Source organism: Ascaphus truei, chromosome 3 (assembly GCF_040206685.1).
Source record: "Ascaphus truei isolate aAscTru1 chromosome 3, aAscTru1.hap1, whole genome shotgun sequence".
Classification (NCBI taxonomy): Eukaryota; Metazoa; Chordata; class Amphibia; order Anura; family Ascaphidae; genus Ascaphus; species Ascaphus truei.
The window spans coordinates 2,317,873-2,331,599 of record NC_134485.1 but is presented as its reverse complement, the minus strand read 5'-3'; the positions used below and the strand labels follow the sequence as shown (position 1 = coordinate 2,331,599).

Sequence of the window (13,727 nt, the reverse complement as noted above, 5' to 3'; positions counted from 1 at the left end):
TTGGGGAGAGTTACATGGTGCACAGATTATAATGAGATGTGACATTCTGCGTCTCTGCCCCAGCTTGCACCTTGGGGAGAGCCAGTAGAAGGAGTTGGGGGGAGTTACATGGTGCACAGATTATAATGAGATGTATCACATTCTGCGTCTCTGTCCCAGCTTGCACCTTGGGAGAGTCAGTAGGAGGAGTTGGGGAGGAGTTACATGGTGCACAGATTATAATGAGATGTATCACTTTCTGTGTCTCTGTCCCAACTTGCACCTTGGGGAGAGTCAGTAGGAGGAGTTGGGGAGGAGTTACATGGTGCACAGATTATAAAGAGATGTATCACATTCTGCGTCTCTGTCCCAGCTTGCACCTTGGGGAGAGTCAGTAGGAGGAGTTGGGGGGAGTTACATGGTGCACAGATTATAATGAGATGTATCACTTTCTGTGTCTCTGTCCCAACTTGCACCTTGGGGAGAGTCAGTAGGAGGAGTTGGGGAGGAGTTACATGGTGCACAGATTATAAAGAGATGTATCACATTCTGCGTCTCTGTCCCAGCTTGCACCTTGGGGAGAGTCAGTAGGAGGAGTTGGGGGGAGTTACATGGTGCACAGATTATAATGAGATGTAGGAGGAGTTGGGAGGAGTTACATGGTGCACAGATTATAATGAGATGTAGGAGGAGTTGGGAGGAGTTACATGGTGCACAGATTATAATGAGATGTATCACATTCTGCGCCTCTGTCCCAGCTTGCACCTTGGGGAGAGTCAGTAGGAGGAGTTGGGGAGGAGTTACATGGTGCATTATAATGTGATGTATCACATTCTGTGTCTCTGCCCCAGCTTGCACCTTGTGGAGAGTCAGTAGGAGGAGTTGGGAGGAGTTACATGGTGCACAGATTATAATGAGATGTATCACATTCTGCGTCTCTGCCCCAGCTTGCACCTTGGGGAGAGTCAGTAGGAGGAGTTGGGGGGAGTTACATGGCGCACAGATTATAATGAGATGTATCACTTTCTGCGTCTCTGTGCCAGCATGCACCTTGAGGAGAGTCAGTAGGAGGAGTTGGGAGGAGTTACATGGTGCACAGATTATAATGAGATGTATCACATTCTGCGTCTCTGCCCCAGCTTGCACCTTGAGGAGAGTCAGTAGGAGGAGTTGGGAGGAGTTACATGGTGCACAGATTATAATGAGATGTATCACATTCTGCATCTCTGCCCCAGCTTGCACCTTGAGGAGAGTCAGTAGGAGGAGTTGGGAGGAGTTACATGGTGCACAGATTATAGTGAGATGTATCACATTCTGCGTCTCTGCCCCAGCTTGCACCTTGGGGAGAGTCAGTAGGAGGAGTTGGGGGAGTTACATGGTGCACAGATTATAATTAGATGTATCACATTCTGCGTCTCTGCCCCAGCTTGCACCTTGGGGAGAGTCAGTAGGAGGAGTTGGGGGAGTTACATGGTGCACAGATTATAATTAGATGTATCACATTCTGCGTCTCTGTCCCAGCTTGCACCTTGGGAAGAGTCAGTAGGAGGAGTTGGGGGGAGTTACACGGTGCACAGATTATAATGAGATGTATCACATTCTGCGTCTCTGTCCCAGCTTGCACCTTGGGGAGAGTCAGTATGAGGAGTTGGGGGGAGTTACATGGTGCATAGATTATAATGAGATGTATCACATTCTGCATCTCTGTGCCAGCATGCACCTTGGTGAGAGTCAGTAGGAGGAGTTGGGGGGAGTTACATGGTGAACAGATTATAATGAGATGTATCACATTCTGCGTCTCTGTCCCAGCTTGCACCTTGGGGACAGTCAGTAGGAGGAGTTGGGGGAGTTACATGGTGCAGATTATAATGAGATGTATCACATTCTGTGTCTCTGTCCCATCTTGCACCTTGGGGAGAGTCAGTAGGAGGAGTTGGGGGGAGTTACATGGTGCACAGATTATAATGAGATGTATCACATTCTGCGTCTCTGTCCCAGCTTGCACCTTGGGGTGAGTCAGGAGGAGGAGTTGGGGGAGTTACATGGTGCACAGATTATAATGAGATGTATCACATTCTGCGTCTCTGCCCCAGCTTGCACCTTGGGGAGAGTCAGTAGGAGGAGTTGGGGGGAGTTACATAGTGCACAGATTATAATGAGATGAGACATTCTGCGTCTCTGCCCCAGCTTGCACCTTGGGGAGAGTCAGTAGAAGGAGTTGGGGGGAGTTACATGGGGCGCAGATTATGAGATGTATCACATTCTGCGTCTCTGCCCCAGTTTGCACCTTGGGGAGTCTCAGTAGGAGGAGTTGGGGATGAGTTACTAGCAGAGGGTCACTAGCAGAGGTTGGACGCAAGCAGCATAGAGACTTCGGGGTCTAAGGTGCAAGATGGGTCAGAGACGCAGAATGTGATACATCTCATTATAATCTGTGCCCCGTGTAACTCCTCCCCATCTCCTCCTACTGACTCCCCCCAAGGTGCAAGCTGGGACAGAGACGCAGAATGTGATACATCTCATTATAATCTGTGCAGCATGTAACTCCCCCCAACTCCTCCTACCGACTCTCCCCAAGGTGCAAGCTGGGGCAGAGATGCAGAATGTGATACATCTCATTATAATCTGTGCCCCATGTAACTCCCCCAAACTCCTCCTACTGACTCTCCCCAAGGTGCAAGCTGGGGCAGAGATGCAGAATGTGATACATCTCATTATAATCTGTGCCCTGTGTAACTCCTCCCCATCTCCTCCTACTGACTCCCCCCAAGGTGCAAGCTGGGACAGAGACGCAGAATGTGATACATCACATTATAATCTGTGCCCCATGTAACTCCCCCCAACTCCTCCTACTGACTCTCCCCAAGGTGCAAGCTGGGACAGAGACACAGAATATGATACATCTCATTATAATCTGTGCCCTGTGTAACTCCTCCCCATCTCCTCCTACTGACTCTCCCCAAGGTGCATGCTGGGACAGAGATGCAGAATGTGACACATCTCATTATAATCTGTGCACCATGTAACTCCCCCAACTCCTCCTACTGACTCTCCCCAAGGTGCAAGCTGGGACAGAGACGCAGAATGTGATACATCTCATTATAATCTGTGCCCCATGTAACTCCCCCAACTCTTCCTCCTGACTCTCCCCAAGGTACAAGCTGCCGGTGGGAGTACTTATATAGTGTGACTTGTTTCTATGGGATCTGGCGGTGGGATCTGGCGGTGAGATCTGGCAGTGGAATCTGGTGGTGAAAGTAGCTGGTGGTGGAAGTAGCTGGTGGTGGGATCTGGCGGTGGAATTAGCTGGTGGTGGGAGTAGATGGCGGTGGGATATCACGGTGGGAGTAGCTGACGGTGGGATCTGGTGGTGGGATTTGGCGATGGAAGTAGCTGGCGGTGGGAGTAGATGGCGGTGAAAGCTGGTGGTGGGATCTGGCGTTGGGATCTGGCAGTTGGAGTAGCTGGCGGTGGGATCTGGCGGTGGGAGTAGCTGGCGGTGGGAGTAGCTGGTGGTGGGATCTGGCGGTGGGAGTAGCTGGCGGTGGAATCTGGCGGTGGGATATGGCGGTGGGAGTAGCTGACGGTGGGAGTAGATGACGGTGGGATTTGGCGATGGAAGTAGCTGGCGGTGGGAGTAGCTGGCAGCAGGACCGTGGAGGTGGGAGTACCTGGCGGTGGGAGTAGCTGGCGGTGGAATCTGGTGGTGGGAGTAGCTGGCGGTGGGAGTAGCTGGCGGTGGAATCTGGTGGTGGGAGTAGCTGGTGGTGGGATCTGGCGGTGGGAGTAGCTGGCGGTGGGATCTGGCGGTGGGAGTTGCTGGCGGTGGGATCTGGCAGTTGGAGTTGCTGGCGGTGGGATCTGGCGGTGGGAGTAGCTGGCGGTGGGATCTGGTGGTGGGAGTAGCTGGCGGTGGGATCTGGTGGTGGGAGTAGCTGGCGGTGGGATCTGGTGGTGGGAGTAGCTGGCGGTGGGATCTGGTGGTGGGAGTAGCTGGCGGTGGAATCTGGCGGTGGGGGTAGCTGGCGGTGGGATCTGGCGGTGGGATCTGGCGGTGGGAGTAGCTGGCGGTGGGATCTGGCGGTGGGAGTAGCTGGCGGTGGGATCTGGCGGTGGGAGTAGCTGGCGGTGGAATCTGGCGGTGGGAGTAGCTGGCGGTGGAATCTGGCGGTGGGAGTAGCTGGCGGTGGGATCTGGCGGTGGAAGTAGCTGGCGGTGGGATCTGGCGGTGGGAGTAGCTGGCGGTGGGATCTGGCGGTGGGAGTAGCCGGCGGTGGGATCTGGCAGTGGGAGTAGCTGGCGGTGGGATCTGGTGGTGGGAGTAGCTGGCGGTGGCATCTGGTGGTGGGAGTAGCTGGCGGTGGGATCTGGTTGTGGGAGTAGCTGGCGGTGGCATCTGGTGGTGGGAGTAGCTGGCGGTGGGAGTAGCTGGCGGTGGGATCTGGCGGTGGGAGTAGCTGGCGGTGGGAGTAGCTGGCGGTGGGATCTGGTGGTGGGAGTAGCTGGCGGTGGAATCTGGCGGTGGGAGTAGCTGGCGGTGGAATCTGGCGGTGGGAGTAGCTGGCGGTGGGATCTGGCGGTGGGAGTAGCTGGCGGTGGGATCAGGTGGTGGGAGTAGCTGGTGGTGGGATCTGGCGGTGGGAGTAGCTGGCGGTGGGATCTGGCGGTGGGAGTAGCTGGCGGTGGGATCTGGCGGTGGGAGTAGCTGGCGGTGGGAGTAGCTGGCGGTGGAATCTGGCGGTGGGAGTAGCTGGCGGTGGGATCTGGCGGTGGGAGTAGCTGGCGGTGGGATCTGGCGGTGGGAGTAGCTGGCGGTGGGATCTGGCGGTGGGAGTAGCTGGCGGTGGGATCTGGCGGTGGGAGTAGCTGGCGGTGGGATCTGGCGGTGGGAGTAGCCGGCGGTGGGATCTGGCGGTGGGAGTAGCTGGCGGTGGGATCTGGCGGTGGGAGTAGCTGGCGGTGGGATCTGGTGGTGGGAGTAGCTGGCGGTGGAATCTGGCGGTGGGAGTAGCTGGCGGTGGGATCAGGTGGTGGGAGTAGCTGGTGGTGGGATCTGGCGGTGGGAGTAGCTGGCGGTGGGATCTGGCGGTGGGAGTAGCTGGCGGTGGGAGTAGCTGGCGGTGGGATCTGGCGGTGGGAGTAGCTGGCGGTGGGATCTGGCGGTGGGAGTAGCTGGCGGTGGGAGTAGCTGGCGGTGGAATCTGGCGGGGGGAGTAGCTGGCGGTGGGATCTGGCGGTGGGAGTAGCCGGCGGTGGGATCTGGCGGTGGGAGTAGCTGGCGGTGGGATCTGGCGGTGGGAGTAGCTGGCGGTGGGAGTAGCTGGCGGTGGGATCTGGTGGTGGGAGTAGCTGGCGGTGGAATCTGGCGGTGGGAGTAGCTGGCGGTGGGATCTGGCGGTGGGAGTAGCTGGCGGTGGGATCAGGTGGTGGGAGTAGCTGGTGGTGGGATCTGGCGGTGGGAGTAGCTGGCGGTGGGATCTGGCGGTGGGAGTAGCTGGCGGTGGGAGTAGCTGGCGGTGGGATCTGGCGGTGGGAGTAGCTGGCGGTGGGATCTGGCGGTGGGAGTAGCTGGCGGTGGGAGTAGCTGGCGGTGGAATCTGGCGGTGGGAGTAGCTGGCGGTGGGATCTGGCGGTGGGAGTAGCCGGCGGTGGGATCTGGCGGTGGGAGTAGCTGGCGGTGGGATCTGGCGGTGGGAGTAGCTGGCGGTGGGATCTGGCGGTGGGAGTAGCCGGCGGTGGGATCTGGCGGTGGGAGTAGCTGGCGGTGGGATCTGGCGGTGGGAGTAGCCGGCGGTGGAATCTGGCGGTGGGAGTAGCTGGCGGTGGGATCTGGCGGTGGGAGTAGCCGGCGGTGGGATCTGGCGGTGGGAGTAGCTGGCGGTGGGATCTGGTGGTGGGAGTAGCTGGCGGTGGGATCTGGCGGTGGGAGTAGCCGGCGGTGGGATCTGGCGGTGGGAGTAGCTGGCGGTGGGATCTGGCGGTGGGAGTAGCCGGCACTGTTGTGCGCCTCTCCGACAATATTAAAAGCTCCTAAGGGAGCTTGGTGGATGTTGGGGAAAAGAATCCCACAGATCCAGGACTCCTAACCATTTTGATGCCACGGGGGCCTGCATTGTGTTACGTTGCAATGCATTGCCGGCCTCGCTGGCACCTCAGGGGTTACAAACTGACTGCACAGCAATGCATGGCTGGCAGTGAATGGGTTACATTACAGTAGTAAGGGAGAAGCGGCCCGGTCAGAAAGCTATTCCCCGGCGAGGAGACGATAGGAATCCTGTCCTCACCTAACAGGTAACCTTCCGACAGGGCCTCCTCTCTCCTACTGTACGGATATTCCCGTAGCGCACCGACCCCGAACCGATATCCCACTGCTGGGGCCAGCAGCGCCTTGTCTCCTGTCAGACACAGCACAGTATCCTGGAAATACCAGCGCCCGGCGGTGTTTGTATAAGGGTGGAGGCGTGATGTCAGGGCGGTGTTTGTATAAGGGTGGAGGCGTGATGTCCGGGCGGTGTTTGTATAAGGGTGGAGGCGTGGTGTCAGGGCGGTGTTTGTATAAGGGTGGAGGCATGATGTCAGGGCGGTGTTTGTATAAGGGTGGAGGCGTGATGTCAGGGTGGTGTTTGTATAAGGGTGGAGGCGTGATGTCCGGGCGGTGTTTGTATAAGGGTGGAGGCGTGATGTCAGGGCGGTGTTTGTATAAGGGTGGAGGCGTGGTGTCAGGGCGGTGTTTGTATAAGGGTGGAGGCGTGATGTCAGGGCGGTGTTTGTATAAGGGTGGAGGCATGATGTCAGGGCGGTGTTTGTATAAGGGTGGAGGCGTGATGTCAGGGCGGTGTTTGTATAAGGGTGGAGGCGTGATGTCAGGGTGGTGTTTGTATAAGGGTGGAGGCATGATGTCAGGGCGGTGTTTGTATAAGGGTGGAGGCGTGGTGTCAGGGCGGTGTTTGTATAAGGGTGGAGGCGTGATATCAGGGCGGTGTTTGTATAAGGGTGGAGGCGTGATGTCAGGGCGGTGTTTGTATAAGGGTGGAGGCGTGATGTCCGGGCGGTGTTTGTATAAGGGTGGAGGCGTGATGTCAGGGCGGTGTTTGTATAAGGGTGGAGGCATGATGTCAGGGCGGTGTTTGTATAAGGGTGGAGGCGTGATGTCAGGGCGGTGTTTGTATAAGGGTGGAGGCGTGATGTCAGGGTGGTGTTTGTATAAGGGTGGAGGCATGATGTCAGGGCGGTATTTGTATAAGGGTGGAGGTGTGGTGTCAGGGCGGTGTTTGTATAAGGGTGGAGGCGTGATGTCAGGGCGGTGTTTGTATAAGGGTGGAGGCGTGATGTCAGGGCGGTGTTTGTATAAGGGTGGAGGCGTGATGTCCGGGCGGTGTTTGTATAAGGGTGGAGGCGTGATGTCAGGGCGGTGTTTGTATAAGGGTGGAGGCGTGATGTCAGGGCGGTGTTTGTATAAGGGTGGAGGCGTGATGTCAGGGCGGTGTTTGTATAAGGGTGGAGGCGTGATGTCCGGGCGGTGTTTGTATAAGGGTGGAGGCGTGATGTCCGGGCGGTGTTTGTATAAGGGTGGAGGCATGATGTCAGGGCGGTGTTTGTATAAGGGTGGAGGCGTGGTGTCAGGGCGGTGTTTGTATACGGGTGGAGGCATGATGTCAGGGCGGTGTTTGTATAAGGGTGGAGGCGTGATGTCAGGGTGGTGTTTGTATAAGGGTGGAGGCGTGATGTCCGGGCGGTGTTTGTATAAGGGTGGAGGCGTGATGTCAGGGCGGTGTTTGTATAAGGGTGGAGGCGTGGTGTCAGGGTGGTGTTTGTATAAGGGTGGAGGCGTGGTGTCAGGGCGGTGTTTGTATAAGGGTGGAGGCATGATGTCAGGGCGGTGTTTGTATAAGGGTGGAGGCGTGATGTCAGGGCGGTGTTTGTATAAGGGTGGAGGCGTGATGTCAGGGTGGTGTTTGTATAAGGGTGGAGGCATGATGTCAGGGCGGTGTTTGTATAAGGGTGGAGGCGTGGTGTCAGGGCGGTGTTTGTATAAGGGTGGAGGCGTGATGTCAGGGCGGTGTTTGTATAAGGGTGGAGGCGTGATGTCAGGGCGGTGTTTGTATAAGGGTGGAGGCGTGATGTCCGGGCGGTGTTTGTATAAGGGTGGAGGCGTGATGTCCAGGCGGTGTTTGTATAAGGGCGGAGGCGTGATATCAGGGCGGTGTTTGTATAAGGGTGGAGGCGTGATGTCAGGGCGGTGTTTGTATAAGGGCGGAGGCGTGATATCAGGGCGGTGTTTGTATAAGGGTGGAGGCGTGATGTCCGGGCGGTGTTTGTATAAGGGCGGAGGCGTGGTGTCAGGGCGGTGTTTGTATACGGGTGGAGGCATGATGTCAGGGCGGTGTTTGTATAAGGGTGGAGGCGTGATGTCAGGGCGGTGTTTGTATAGGGTGGAGGCATGGTGTCAGGGCGGTGTTTGTATAAGGGTGTAGCCGTGTTGTCCGGGCGGTGTTTGTATAAGGGTGGAGGCGTGGTGTCAGGGCGGTGTTTGTATAAGGGTGGAGGCGTGATGTCAGGGCGGTGTTTGTATAAGGGTGGAGGCGTGATGTCCGGGCGGTGTTTGTATAAGGGTGGAGGCGTGGTGTCAGGGCGGTGTTTGTATAAGGGTGGAGGCGTGGTGTCAGTATTAGCAAACATTACAATACAAATACATTCCCAAACACACCGGAATAAACCATTAGGAGATACATGTAAATATTCCCCAGCACCACACGTGCCTGCGGCTGTGTGACACCCATTACATGCCACGTTATTTCACTGGCGAATCCAATGCTTCCTATTTCCTTCGACATCCTCCTTCTATGAAGATGTAGTGTGCACTGCCAGGCGTGTGGGTGTGATGCACTGCCAGGCGTGTGGGTGTGATGCACTGCCAGGCGTGTGGGTGTGATGCACTGCCAGGCGTGTGGGTGTGATGCACTGCCAGGCGTGTGGGTGTGATGCACTGCCAGGCGTGTGGGTGTGATGCACTGCCAGGCGTGTGGGTGTTATGCTGTGCCAGGCGTGTGGGTGTGATGCTGTGCCAGGCGTGTGGGTGTGATGCTGTGCCAAGCGTGTGGGTGTGATGCTGTGCCAGGCGTGTGGGTGTGATGCACTGCCAGGCGTGTGGGTGTGATGCACTGCCAGGCGTGTGGGTGTGATGCACTGCCAGGCATGTGGGTGTGATGCACTGCCAGGCGTGTGGGTGTGATGCACTGCCAGGCGTGTGGGTGTGATGCACTGCCAGGCGTGTGGGTGTGATGCACTGCCAGGCGTGTGGGTGTGATGCTGTGCCAGGCGTGTGGGTGTGATGCTGTGCCAGGCATGTGGGTGTGATGCACTGCCAGGCGTGTGGGTGTGATGCACTGCCAGGCGTGTGGGTGTGATGCACTGCCAGGCGTGTGGGTGTGATGCACTGCCAGGCGTGTGGGTGTGATGCACTGCCAGGCGTGTGGGTGTGATGCACTGCCAGGCGTGTGGGTGTGATGCACTGCCAGGCGTGTGGGTGTGATGCTGTGCCAGGCGTGTGGGTGTGATGCTGTGCCAGGCGTGTGGGTGTGATGCACTGCCAGGCGTGTGGGTGTGATGCTGTGCCAGGCGTGTGGGTGTGATGCACTGCCAGGCGTGTGGGTGTGATGCACTGCCAGGCGTGTGGGTGTGATGCACTGCCAGGCGTGTGGGTGTGATGCACTGCCAGGCGTGTGGGTGTGATGCACTGCCAGGCGTGTGGGTGTGATGCTGTGCCAGGCGTGTGGGTGTGATGCTGTGCCAGGCGTGTGGGTGTGATGCACTGCCAGGCGTGTGGGTGTGATGCACTGCCAGGCGTGTGGGTGTGATGCACTGCCAGGCGTGTGGGTGTGATGCACTGCCAGGCGTGTGGGTGTGATGCACTGCCAGGCGTGTGGGTGTGATGCACTGCCAGGCGTGTGGGTGTGATGCACTGCCAGGCGTGTGGGTGTTATGCTGTGCCAGGCGTGTGGGTGTGATGCTGTGCCAGGCGTGTGGGTGTGATGCTGTGCCAAGCGTGTGGGTGTGATGCTGTGCCAGGCGTGTGGGTGTGATGCACTGCCAGGCGTGTGGGTGTGATGCACTGCCAGGCGTGTGGGTTGATGCACTGCCAGGCGTGTGGGTGTGATGCACTGCCAGGCGTGTGGGTGTGATGCTGTGCCAGGCGTGTGGGTGTGATGCTGTGCCAGGCATGTGGGTGTGATGCACTGCCAGGCGTGTGGGTGTGATGCACTGCCAGGCGTGTGGGTGTGATGCACTGCCAGGCGTGTGGGTGTGATGCACTGCCAGGCGTGTGGGTGTGATGCACTGCCAGGCGTGTGGGTGTGATGCACTGCCAGGCGTGTGGGTGTGATGCACTGCCAGGCGTGTGGGTGTGATGCTGTGCCAGGCGTGTGGGTATGATGCTGTGCCAGGCGTGTGGGTGTGATGCACTGCCAGGCGTGTGGGTGTGATGCTGTGCCAGGCGTGTGGGTGTGATGCACTGCCAGGCGTGTGGGTGTGATGCACTGCCAGGCGTGTGGGTGTGATGCACTGCCAGGCGTGTGGGTGTGATGCTGTGCCAGCGACTGTCACACGTGTCTACTAAACACCCCCCAACATTGAAGGAAGAATGATACAAAACTTTCTCTCCAACTTGTGTCCCTTTTCTCCTCCCCTCCTCCCCTTCTATACCTCTCTCCCACCCCTCCTCCCCTTGTATTCCTCTCTCCCTCCCCTCCTCCCCTTCTATACCTCTCTCCCTCCCCTCCTCCCTTGTACACCTCTCTCCCTCCCCTCCTCCCCTTGTATACCTCTCTCCCTCCCCTCCTCCTCTTCTATACTTCTCTCCCTCCCCTTGTATACCTCTCTCCATCCCCTCCTCCCCTTGTATACCTCTATCCCTCCCCCCTCCCCTTCTATACCTCTCTCCCTCCCCTTGTATACCTCCCTCCACTCCTCCCCTCCTATACCTCTCTCCCTCCCCTCCTCCCCTTCTATACCTCTCTCCCTCCTCTCCTCCCCTTCTATAACTCTATCCCTCCCCTCCTCTCCTTGTATACCTCTCTCCCTCCCCTCCTCCCCTTGTATACATCTCTCCCTCCCCTCCTATACCTCTCTCCCTCCCCTCCTCCCCTTGTATACCTATCTCCCTCCCCCTCCCCTCCCCTTCTATACCTCTCTCCCTTCCCTAGTATACCTCCCTCCCCTCCTCCCCTCCTATACCTCTCTCCCTCCCCCCCTCCCCTTCTATACCTCTCTCCCTCCTCTCCTCCCCTTCTATAACTCTATCCCTCCCCTCCTCTCCTTGTATACCTCTCTCCCTCCCCTCCTCCCCTTGTATACATCTCTCCCTCCCTTCCTCCCCTTGTATACCTATCTCCCTCCCCTGCTCCCAGTGTATACCTCTCGCCCTCCCCTCCTCCCCTTGTATACATCTCTCCCTCCCCTCCTCCCCTTGTATACCTATCTCCCTCCCCTGCTCCCAGTGTATACCTCTAGCCCTCCCCTCCTCCCCTTGTACACCTCTCTCCCTCCCATCCTCCCCTTGTACACCTCTCTCCCTCCCCTCCTCCCCTGCTATACCTCTCTCCCTCCCCTCCCCTCCTCACCTTGAATACCTTTCTCCCTCCCCTCCTCCCCTTGTATACCTCTCTCCCTCCCCTCTTCCCATTGTGTGCCTCTCTCCCCCCTCCTGCCATTGTGTCCCTCCCTCCCCCCTCCTCCCATTGTGTTCCTCTCTCTCCCTCCCCTCCTGCCATTGTGTCCCTCTCTCCCCCCTCCTGCCATTGTGTCCCTCCCTCCCCCCTCCTGCCATTGTGTCCCTCTCTCCACCCCTCCTGTCATTGTGTCCTTCTCTCCCCCTCCTGCCATTGTGTCCCTCCCTCCCCCCTCCTCTCATTGTGTCCCTCCCTCCCCCTCCTGTCATTGTGTCCTTCTCTCCCCCGCCTGTCATTGTGTCCTTCTCTCCCCCCCTCCTCCCATTGTGTCCCTCTCTCCCCCTCCTGCCACTGTGTCCCTCTCTCCCTCCTCCTCCCATTGTGTCCTTCTCTCCCTCCTCCTCCCATTGTGTCCCTCTCTCCCCCCCTCCTGCCATTGTGTCCTTCTCTCCCCCCTCCTGTCATTGTGTCCCTCTCTCCCCCCCTCCTGCCATTGTGTTCCTCCCTCCCCCCTCCTGCCATTGTGTCCCTCCACCTCCTCCCATTGTGTCCCTCCCTCCCCCCTCCTGCCATTGTGTCCCTCTCTCCCTCCTCCTCCCATTGTGTCCCTCTCTCCCCCTTCCTCCCATTGTGTCACTCTCTCCCCCCCTCCTGCCATTGTGTCCCTCTCTCCCCCCTCCTCCCATTGTGTCACTCTATCCCCCCCTCCTGCCATTGTGTCCCTCTCTGCCCCCTCCTCCCATTGTGTCACTCCCTCCCCCCCTCCTCCCATTGTGTTCCTCTCTCCCCCCTCCTCCCATTGTGTCCCTCTCTCCCCCCTCCTCCCATTGTGTCACTCTCTCCCCCCTCCTCCCATTGTGTCCCTCTCTCCCCCCCTCCTGCCATTGTGTCCCTCTCTCCCTCCTCCTCCCATTGTGACCCTCTCTCCCCCCTCCTCCCATTGTGTCACTCTCTCCCCCCTCCTCCCATTGTGTCACTCTCTTCCCCTTGTTCCTCTTTCCCTCCCCTCCTCCCTTTGTTTACCTTTCTCCCTCCTCCCCTTGTGTCCCTCTCTCCCTCCCTCCCTCCACTTGTGTCCCTCTCTTCCTCCCCTTCTCACCTTGTGTCCTTCTTTTCCTCCCCCCTCCCCTTGTGTCCCTCTCTCCCCCTCCTCCTCCTCTTGTGTCCCTTTCCCCCCTCTTCCCCTTGTATCCCTCTCTCACCCTTCCTCCTCTTGTTTCCCTTGCCCCCCTCTCCTTGTGTCCCTGGCCCCCCTCTCCTTGTGTACCATTCTCCCCTCCCCCCCCCCCATCTCCCCTTGTCCCTATCCCCCTCCTCCTCCTCTTGTGTTCCACTCTCCCCTTTCCCCTTTTAATCTCTCCCCCCTCCTCCCCTTGTGTCCCCTTCCTCAGAACCCACAATGCACACACATCATGTATGTTAATGGTCAATCATGCCAAGTCTCTCTCACACACACACACACACACACACACACACACACACACACACACACACACACACACACACACACACACACACACACACACACACACACACACACACACACACACACACACATATATAGCATGCTCCTCTCCCTCTTACCTGTATGCTCTCCTCTCTCTGTCTTTCACCGTCTTCCTCCTTCTCTCTCTCTCCCCTCCCCCCCTACCCCGCTGGGTCTCTCAACTTTTTCTTTCTCTCTTTTTTTTTTCTTTTCTCTCTCTCTCTATCACACCTGTCTCTTCTTTCTCTCCTCTCTCTCCGTCTCACCTCTCTCTCACCTCTCTCTCTATCACACCTGTCTCTTGTTTCTCTCCTCTCTCTCTCTCTCCGTCTCACCTCTCTCTCACCTCTCTCTCTATCACACCTGTCTCTTCTTTCTCCTCTCTCTCTCTCTCTCCCCGACTCACTTCTCTCTATCACACCTGTCTCTTCTTTCTCCTCTCTCTCTCTCTCTCCCCGACTCACTTCTCTCTATCACACCTGTCTCTTCTTTCTCCTCTCTCCCCCCTCCCCCCTGGTTCTCTCACCTCTGTCACTCTCCCTCTCTCTCACCTCTTTCTCTCTCTCTCTCTCTCTCTCTCTCCCCCCGTCTCACCT

The 13,727-nt window shown here is 57.7% G+C and overlaps 1 protein-coding gene across 1 annotated transcript in view; it reads right to left on the bottom strand.

Moving 5' to 3' along the window:
* LOC142491233 (protein sel-1 homolog 3-like) overlaps positions 1 to 13,287 on the bottom strand; it is a 169,413-nt gene extending 156,126 nt beyond the window's left edge. Inside the window, exon 1 of the mRNA XM_075593500.1 lies at positions 13,230 to 13,287. The gene's annotated coding sequence lies outside the window, so the exon portion shown is untranslated. The remainder of the gene's footprint in view (positions 1 to 13,229) is intronic.
* Positions 13,288 to 13,727: the final 440 nt, after the last annotated feature.